The sequence below is a fragment of the Homarus americanus genome, unplaced genomic scaffold, assembly GCF_018991925.1.
Source record: "Homarus americanus isolate GMGI-L3 unplaced genomic scaffold, GMGI_Hamer_2.0 scaffold74, whole genome shotgun sequence".
Taxonomy (NCBI): domain Eukaryota; kingdom Metazoa; phylum Arthropoda; class Malacostraca; order Decapoda; family Nephropidae; genus Homarus; species Homarus americanus.
The window spans coordinates 1,921,123-1,931,812 of NW_024716951.1; the positions used below are offsets into that span (position 1 = coordinate 1,921,123).

The window sequence follows — 10,690 nt, forward strand, 5'->3', positions numbered from 1 at the left end:
AAGAATGACGAAAATGATTCCGGGACTTAGAAACCTTCCATATCAGGATAGGTTAAAGAAGCTAAACTTGCATTCCCTAGAAAGACGAAGAGTGCGGGGAGATATGATAGAAGTATTTAAGTGGGTGAAAGGAATCAATAAAGGGGATATAGATAAAGTTCTTATAATATCCGAGCAGGATAGGACTCGCAGCAATGGATTTAAGTTGGACAAGTTTAGGTTTAGGAGGGAGATAGGAAGAAACTGGTTCACAAATAGGGTGGTGGACGAGTGGAACAAGCTTAGCAATTTCGTAGTAAGTGCTGGAAAGTTTTAAAAGGAGGCTAGATAGATTCATGGATGATAGAGAGTGGTAGTAACTCTCGACAGGAGCTGCCATGCACAGGCCAACCGGCCTATTGCAGACTCCTTATGTTCTTATGTTCTGAATGTCATAGCTAATAAAATGAACTATTTGATCGATAAATATATACCCAAGACCAAACCCAGTGCCTCTAGGAATACAGGAGACCACACATGAACCATGCGGCGGTCGACAAATTTAAGAAGAAAACCCAGAAATTCAATACGTGGGTTAGGTCAAATGATGAGCAGGATAGGAGGACGTATGCAAGATCCAGGAACCAAGCAAAGTCAGAGTGTAGAAGGGCTGAAAAGGAGTTTCAGAGGTTGGTTGGTTGCAAGCGAGGTCAAGTCAAACCCAAAGGTGTTTTACCGCTTTGTAAAGTCGAAAATAAAAACGAGAGGAGGAGGAGTATCATCAGATCTGAGGCTTGAAGATGGTAGTTACGCAGATTCTGACCAGGACAAAGCGGAGGCATTGAACGGCTACTTTTCCTCGGTGTTCACAAAAGAGGATACGATAAATCTTCCTGCGTTTGAGGCCAGACGGTTCGACACAGCACTGACCCACATTGTGTTCACAGAAAAGGATATAAGAAATAATCTGTCAAAGCTAAAGGTGGTATACAGCGGTAACGCACATAACTCATCAATATGTCAAGGATTCGAGCCTCGGCCCGGACACACGTGAGAAGGGTGTTGTGACCCCCACTACCAAACACCACAGGTTTCCAGGTCCCGGGTTTCCTCCTGTACCAACACTGGATAGGCCACCCAAAAGGCTAGTAAGTTGATAAATGGCGAATATGATATTTAAAAAATAAGAGTCCCGGTCCTGACATGGTGTAGATCCCATAGTGTTAAGGGAGGTATGCAACGAGCATGCTGAGCCCCTAAAGATCCTATTCTGTAAATGCCTGGACGAAAAAAAGGTCCCCAGTGATGGGAAAATGGCTTATGTGAGACCTATCTTCAAGAAGGGCGAACTTCACTCCACGAATAACTATAAACCAGTGAGCCTAACCAGCATAGTATGTAAAGTACTTGAGAGCATTATAAGAGATGCCTTGATGGAACATCTACTACGAAACAACCTTGTAAAGGATTGCCAACACGGTTTTATGCCGGGGCGCTCCTGCTTAACACAATTACTCAAGGTATTGGATATTTGGACCCAAATTCTGGAACAGGGTGATAATATCGACAATACATACCTAGCTTCTGCCAAGGCTATCGACAGTGTACCCCATGAAAGGCTGAAAATTAAACTGGAAAGGTATGGGATTCGGGGAAATGTCGTAGCGTGGATCGGAGACTTTCTCCATGACCGCAAGCAGTGTGTGGTGATTAAGGGCACGAAATCATCATATGTACCCGTTACAAGCGGGGTACCACAGGGCAGTGTATTGGGCCCTCTGTTTGTTTGCTTCATAAATGACATCCCTGACGCTGTACACTCCTCCATACAAATGTTTGCGGATGGCGCCAAGTTATTTCGGGCACCTGGGACGTACCTACGGTCATGAGGCGTATCATATGTCCCAACGGGACGAAGAAACTGCACTACTTGAGACAAAGTGAAAAGGACCTATGTGTGTATGTTCACAATAAGCTGAAGTTCTCAGGCCATTGCGAGAAGAAGGTAAATCAGGCAAATAATTTATTAGGTCTTATAAGGTCATTCAGATATCCAGCTGGTCCGTCCCTCGTAACGATCTTCAAGAGTGAAGTGCTTCCCCATCTGGAGTACTGTCACCCAGTCTGGTCCCCGAGATATACTAGGGACTGTCAGTTGACTGAAAATGTTCAAAGGAAGTCCACCAGATTGGTGCCTGCACTTCGGCACCTCAGCTACCCTGAGAGATTGGAGCGCCTGAACTTGTCTAGCTTATACTATACAGACAGGCAAGAGGGGCAACCTAATTGAGGTGTAGAAACATCTCAAGGGGCACTACTCAGTCGAGTGTCCTTACCTGGAGCTGGCGGACGCTCGCCCCACAAGGGGTCACAGCTCAAGATTGAAGAAGCCACAAGCCCAGAAAACTGTGAGGGGTAACGTTTTCGGAGTGAGATTTGTGAACTCTAGGAATAATCTGCCATAAGTGTTGTGACGGTACCGAGTGGCGAGTGTGAGCTCTTTCAAGACCAGACTTGATAAGCACTGGAGTAGGTCCAGATACATTCAGGAACCAGTGCATGTACAGTACTTGCCAACAGTGCGTAACGGAGACGTTACCGATCGCCCGGGCGGCTAACGAGCCGATCAGTGGTGAATAGGATAAAATCAAATAAAATCAACCCACACACAACGCTTCCGTGACGCCTACTGGACCACCAATCCACGACCCCCTGACAGACACACGATGATCCTCCCCATACTGGCCAGATATTATGTAAATAATATTAGTAATGTGTTAAAGGAATATCCTTCCTTCCTTCCTTCCTTAGGCTTTAGTAAGCCCTTTATAATATTTATATATACGTGTGACACTTGCCAGATGCTTCTGGTGTTGTTGTACAGGGATACCTAGTGACAGCACTAGGATCCCGCTTCCTCTATCAAGGAATAAACTACCGAAATTGAAAATTGAATAAAATCAAAACAACACTTGAGATTCTACTGCTTCTGTACATAGGACCCTAGCCGCTGGTAACCGATGGTGGAAGCTGGGTAAGCGGTGAAAGGCGGTAGGTCGTAACATTATTTATTATTATCATTATTAAAATTATTATTATATTTTTTGCCCCCAGGACCTGATGTGGGTCATTGACCTACGCCCTGGTGAGATAATCCCGTTAAAAAAAAAGATGTCCAAAAGCTTGCATGCCCACTGTCCAGTGCTTGCCAACAGTGCGTAACAGACGTGAACGACCGCTAAGTGGCTAATCACATTAATGCCTTTCAATTATAAATATTATAAAACCACAAATGGTCTGAAATGCAGTCAAAACTTGTTCGATAACTTCTGTCTGTTCCGTTTTCCTCAGATATTAGTTTTCAGTCGAAAAATTTGACAGAACGGCGGTATCGCCGTATCTAGTGTGATAGCCCTTTATAAACTGTAAGTCAGTTTGGGACTGTTTGGGTGTTTCCCAGCCCTGTTCCTCGCGATATCCATTTGTATTTGTATTTAGAGATTTTCGAAAACGTTACACACACACACACACACCTCGACTCAAAGATGCAAACCCTGATATTAAAGACAAATTATTAAGCGTCATTATAGACCAGTCACTGGAAGCAGTGCAAGGGGGGGGGCCAACAAACACTGGAAATCAGAAATTTTGCTTTTGAAAATAAAACAAATATTTTAATCAGCTCTATAATAAACTCTTACGTCCTCACGTGGACTACTGCATGGAGACCAAACCTTTAGACGCATGACACCAATGGAAGGTCCAACACGGGTGACTAAAATCATTCTTAAAAAAAAACATTTATTTTATCCAATGCAGAAATAATTGGTACAAGGCGAGACCAAAATGTAATCACTGTAATTAGTTTACTCCGAGTTTCCTCTATCCTTTCCGTTGCTGCGTGTGACAAATACAAATGACTGCACCTTTGTTGGTTAAACAGATCTTTCAGTATATGCGATTGTTCCTGTCGTACGATTAGACTTGTATTTTTACTGTGCGAGGAGGCGAATGTGGCAAATATTGTGGTGAGCGCTTGTGAAAAACTGAGGCAGCACACCTTACATGTGACACCTGAGGACACACACACACACACACACCATTCATTTCTTCCACGTTGTGCTCCGTCATGAATGAAGTATCTTTGGGTCAGCTCAACAGACCGTGGAAGAAAGCAGATTTTCGCCCATTATTTCTATCAAACTTTCTCTTAACTTCTTAACATCATGAGAGAAATCTTCCAATTCCGAACTTTTTCCTCCGAAAGTTCTAAGACGTCACATTTTCCTGTAAAGGTATACAGTATACTGTATAATTAGGATTTATATCTGTTTAGGCATAATGGGAAGTACTGTACCTATATTTAAGCCTAACCTGTACTAGTCATATTAATACAAGTTATCCCTGAATCTCTTATTGGTAGTAAATTAACGGAGTAGAAGTGAAAACTGCTAACTGTATAATCAATATTCTGTTACTCCCCTACAAGATAATTATGTAATACTGTTCCGTACAACGTATATGGGATATATTTCTACCTTCTCCTTATATTCATATTTAGACATTTAATTAACGGTACTATATTTGCTAAATTCCTGCAAACATACTCTTGTTGATATTTTACCTAAGTGAAGATGGAACCATTTATATCGATCGCATTGTTGTCTTTATTAATATATTTACATAATGGCCATCATCTATTTGCTCACTCATCTTCCTCTCGGTGTTGCCTTTCCCTGCCTCACCTCTCCACTGGGCTATATAATAATTATTACCAGTAGTTATTACCATACCAGTCAAAAACCTGATCAATGTCCATTATAACACTTTCTAAAAAGGCAATACTATTAAGTGAAGCGTTCATTGTCATGCAAATTTTACGCGAGAAACAATCCACGCCAGTGCGCGGGATGTGACCTACATACTCTTCCCGGGCCTCAGTTTATTGTCAATAACCCCGGTGTGGGTGTGGGGGTGTGTGTGTGGGTGTGTGGGTGGGTGGGTGTGTGTGTGGGTGGGTGTGTGTGTGTGTGTGTGTGTGTGTGTGTGTGGGTGTGTGTGTAAACGACGCGACACAAACTCCATCATAAAGATTTCCAAGAATTTTTAATACTGTACCTACTACTGTTACGGACACACGGCGAGTCCATGTATCGAAATTTGTCGGAGGGCGAGTTCTATTTACCAGGGTATCACCAAGGATTGTTATTATAGTAACAGAATCCTTGGTACAAGGAATATTCCTTGTCATGGTATCACCCACCATTCAGAAATAACAGTGCTACAAGAGGTGGTATGTCAAGGAGCACCTGACAGCACCAGTGACAAGCTAAATGAACTGGGATCATCGGAGTTTATTTGGTGCGATTTGATAACATAAACTCCAGCTAACAGTAGATGTGTTATAGGGCTGACTGCATCAGAAGGGAAAGTGGCAGATCTTCATAGTCATGTAGACAACATCCAAAGCGCAAGCTCTCATCATGGGGGGTTTTAAGTATGAAACGATAGACTGGGTGAATAAAGCCGGCAAACAAGAACGAGAGGGAAGAAGACCAGGTGGACGAATCACAAACCCAGGAAAGCCTACAAAGCATATGTCAGCTGTGGAAGAAGTACCGGAGCACAAAACACCAAGCGGATTATATATAAGCCTTAAATGTAGCCAATCAGGAAATAAGATAAACTGAACGGCAGTTTGAGATGAATTTAACCGCAAAAAATAAGAAATATCCAAGTCTTGGCATACGTTTAAATACTGTTAAAGAGCCCAGCATATGCCAACAGCGTGAAATAGAGCCCATAAATGCCCAGCTTCTGCCAACTGTAAAACAGCCCATACATGCCCAGTCTATACCAACAGTATGTTAGAGAAATAACTGACCGTCCAATTTGCTTGTAAACTGACATTGTAAATTGACAAGTAGCGAAATGTAAGTGGCTATAGTACTGTGGAGAGTAGATTTATAAAATATTGGGAGAGGCTAGACTCCACAAGCCTAGTTAAGAAATGTTTAGACTCCCCAAGTCGAATTAACATCCACCATCACAACCACCATTACCATAACGTAAACAATTTACAATCATCATCATCAAAAACTATAACTACTGCCACCACCATCCTCACTTTCTCCAAGCTTTCTCCGCCTCCCGCCGCTAACTCCGCGCTAGATCCATTCCCCTCGCCCCCTAATGTATCGCTACAGAACTTCCTCAATTAAAACAAATACTTGCAGTAGACAATAGATGGCACAATTAACACGATCCGGTGTGGGATAAAGGGCGTGTAATTGTTGATAATTAAACTAATTATGTACAAACTATTACACAGGTAGTGGACTGCAAAAGACTGGCAGTAGCGTAAGCGATCAAGAGAATTGTCGATTCCTTGTACCCCTTCATCCACGGCTTGGTAAAAGCAATTGGAAAATAAAGGAAACCTAATTTCATATTGTTTTTATATGAGAAGCTACAGTGAAAAACCAGTACACGCAAATAATAATAACACACACACACATCTTTGACCACCGGTGGGTTAAAACCTTTTCGGGGCCCACTTCCCTAACCCCCTCCCCACAACCCCTCCTCTCCACCGGGATGTCAACAAAATCCCGCCAAAAGTGACGATTTCGTTTCGGAGAGGGATCAGTGTTGAACAGAAGGGGCAGATCCAGGAATATCAAAAGTTGTGGGCGAGCATAGCAAGCCCACCCTGCTAGGGGGAGGGGGCGGCCCCCCAATTTTTTTAAATCTGACCAATATCATGGGCATTTTGAGGCCATTTTGAAGCCATGTGCACTTGATATTAGGAGATATTCTGAGGTCAATAGTAATTACTTTTTACTATACAAAAACGCCTGAGTACAATACTGCATTAAAGAAAAAGTATTGGAATTTTCTGATGAAAAGGGGATTTCAGATTTGCCCTGATGAAAAGGGGAGGGAGTCCGGACCCATAGGATGACCCCCGATCCTGAACAGTGTTTAAGCCGGTAAATTCAGCATTAGCCAGTACCAGCGAGTCGTGACGCCTCCAGTGAGGTCCACACCCAGAGATAAGCACCCCTGAGAACCGACCACCATCTTCTGACTAGGTGGTGTTAACAGTCTACTCTGGGAACAACCGTGGGTCAGCTGTACACCTGACCAAAAGATAACAACACCACTTAGCAGGGTGAGATACTATGACACCACACCCGGTGTCTCCATGACCATGTGACGTCCCTCATGTCAACACCCGAGGACGAGTCATTACACCACATGAACACCACACCACCCGGTGTCTCCATGACCACGTGAGGACAAACTGATTTCAGAAGAACAAGCTTTTGATAGTTTTAAAAGGCAGCTGAGAGAAGAGATATCACATTTGGGGGTGAATTATATGCCCTCACACAATGTACCCACAGAGGGCGACCTCACTTCACCTGGAGACCTGACAATGATAACCTCACCAAACATGACGGTTGATGATGACCTGATCACGAAATCTTTGGTTGAAAGAGTTTCACAATAATTTAAATAATAAGTTACTTAATGCACAAAGGCAGAACATACCATACAGAAAACTCAGATCAGACAATGACCCTAAATGGATAAATAATTATTTAAAGACTGTAATTGGACAAAGGAAGGCTATACTGTCGGTAGAAGAATAAATCGTGGTGAAGTTTACCTCCGAGATTATTATAAGGTATTGGCCAGTAGGGTTAAGACCGAGATGAGGAAAGCAAAGAGGAATAATGAACTGAAGTAGCAAGGGAAGCGAAGTCAGATACCGGCGAGCTAACTGATAACGACGGAGAAATGAGCAATAATCTGAATAAATATTTTTTCAACAGTTTTCACCACCGAAAACTTAAACATGATACCCGAGGCACCGACTCTATTCAGAGATAGTGAAGAAAACAAATAAGAGTGATAGTAGTGACTAGTAATGATGTTAGTAAGCAAATAGACAAACTAAAGCCTAATAAGTCACCAGGTCCCGAAGAGATATTTGCCAGAGTATTAAAGGGATGTAAGGAAGAGCTTAGTATGCCCTTAGCAAAGATGTTTAACATGTCCTTAAAAACGGGTGTAGTACCAGAATCCTGGAGGATAGCGACTGTAATACCGATTTTCAAGAAGGGAGATAGATCACTATCCTTTAACAACCGTCCAATGAGTCTAACATCAATTGTAGGCAAATTACTGGAAGAAATCATTTCTAACTATTCGAAATCACCTGGAGAAGCACAAGTTAATCAATGATTCCCAACATGGCTTCACAAGTGGGCGTTCATGTCCAACTAATCTATTAACATTCTTTTCATCTGTTTCCGAATCAGTGGACGAGGGGCACAGTTATGATGTGGTATATCTCGACTTTAGCAAAGCCTTCGACAGTCCCCCCCACGAAAGACTAAAAGAGAAGTGGAGGCCCATAGCTTTAAGGGAGATATTCTAAAACGGATTAGGGCGTGGTTACAGGACAGGAAACAGCGAGTGAGCATTAACGGCACTAAATCAGATTGGAGCAACGTTACTAGTGGAGTTCCCCAAGGCTCAGTACTTGGACCATTATTATTTATTATATACATAAACGACATAGATATCGGCGTAGACAGCAACATAAGTAAATTTGCTGATGACACTAAAATGGGGAGTGTAATTAAATCTGACGAGAACTCCGCAAAACTACAGGAAGATCTAAACAAATTTTTCGAATGGTCTGAAAAATGGCAGATGAAATTCAACGTCGACAAATGTAAAGTACTCAGTGTAGGGGATGTAAACAGGGAAACCAGATACCAGATGAACTACGATGCCATAGAGAAATCCGACTGCGAGAGAGATTTAGGAGTAATGATAAGTAGGAACCTTAAGCCAAGTAAACAATGTGTTTTTGCTCGTAACAAGGCTAATAAAGTACTTGGGTTCATACAAAGGAGTGTTAGTTACAAGACTAGCGAGGTCATCCTAAAACTGTATCTTGCTCTTGTGAGACCACACCTGGATTACGCAGTTCAGTTCTGGTCACCGTATTACAGAATGGATATAGAATCCTTGGAAAGAATTCAGAGGAGAATGACAAGACTAATCCCGGGCATTAGGAACCTTGAGTATAGAGACAGGTTAAAGCATCTTAATTTGCACTCCCTTGAGAGACGTAGAGCGAGGGGCGACCTGATAGAGGTGTATAAGTGGAAGGCAGGGCTAAACAAAGGGGACATTATAAAGGTACTCAAACTATCCAACCAGGAGCGAACTCGTAACAATGGTTTTAAATTAGACAAATTTAGATTTAGGCGTGAAATAGGTAAACACTGGTTTGGAAACAGAGTAGTGGATGAATGGAACAAGTTACCAAATATCATCATTAACTCGAATACGCTGAATTGCTTCAAACATAGGTTGGATGCTCATATGAGCAATAGGGGTTGGGTGAAAACGGGACTGCCCAGTATGGGCCAATAGGCCCGCTGCAGTTTCCTCCATTCTTATGTTCTTATGTACCTCCTTTTTAAACCCATAAAATGACTCCTAATATCAAGTTCAATTTTATCACTTTCGTATGTAACAATATCGAAGGAACGGATAGTAAAAGGTAAACAAGGGAACAGATTGTAATCAGTGGGGAACTTGTTAAATCAACTCGGGTGAATAATGCCTCCCTGCTTCCCCGCTTCACGAGAACCTAGCTTTTCAGTCTTGCTTGGTATTATATATCACATACAAAGAAAATATGGATAAAATAGCATTCAGAACAACAGTATCAAGCTTAAGAGTAGTATCATTCTTAGTTCATTCTCAAAGGAGTCAAAGACCATTGTCAATATTTGTCATGTGATGAATCGTGCTACTCACGTTAAATGGATTACAATATTTTTTTGTGAACTTGTATCACGTAAAGTAATACATGCGACCTAGGCAACTTAATTTTACTTAAATAAAATATGTTGAGTTCCAAGACTCACCTTTTAGTAGACGATGATCCTCAAAACTCTTACTGAATTTGTACGATCCACTTCCTCCTCTCTGATCAATTGTAGATCGGTTCAAAGTTTCTTTTAATTCTACTGAATATAAAACAGAATTCCAAACTGAAGAACACTTTAAGTAGTTTCATAAAAAAATTTTCAGTGCCGTGTTCTCTATCAGTGAACAAGGAACTAAGGGTAGCCCAACCTTCTCCCCCCGTGTTCCGTGTCAGTCTGCCAGACAGGGAAGTCACAGTTTCACACACCTGAGTCACAGGTGGACTCGCCTTGCGATTGAGTTGCCAGTATTGGCATTTACTTACCATTGTTTTACAAAAAAAAATCTTGAAATTTCGTATCATGTAGTAAATAATAAGTTTTTATATTTATCAATACATTCCAAATCTTTAACCCTCGCTTTTTGTTATGTTACTCTAAATATTGTAGTAAAGAAAGTTCATTATATTCTTTATTCAGTTAGGCAGCTGCAGATTGGCGGATTTAAAGAAGATGTTGTAGCGCGCGCGAGTGTGTGTGTGTGTGTGAGGTGCAGTTTAGCCTAAATTCTCTATTTTAGTCACTACAAGTGCTGCTGAAGTTATAATGCATTACAGCGCTTCAACAGTCTTTAAGCGCGTAACTACGTTTTCAGTTTACCACAATAGCTCGATCAGTATATCGACAGTTATCACTAAAGCAAATTGAGTGCTGCACAATTTCTAAATCCTATTACATCTGTGGCGGATTTA

General features: G+C 41.8%; 1 protein-coding gene across 1 annotated transcript in view; it reads right to left on the reverse strand.

The window, feature by feature from the left end:
* The window catches only part of LOC121858603 (MKRN2 opposite strand protein-like), a 30,823-nt gene extending 20,651 nt beyond the window's left edge, over window positions 1-10,172 (reverse strand). The window contains exon 1 of the mRNA XM_042355111.1: window positions 9,939-10,172. The gene's annotated coding sequence lies outside the window, so the exon portion shown is untranslated. The remainder of the gene's footprint in view (window positions 1-9,938) is intronic.
* Between the last annotated feature and the right edge of the window lie 518 nt (window positions 10,173-10,690).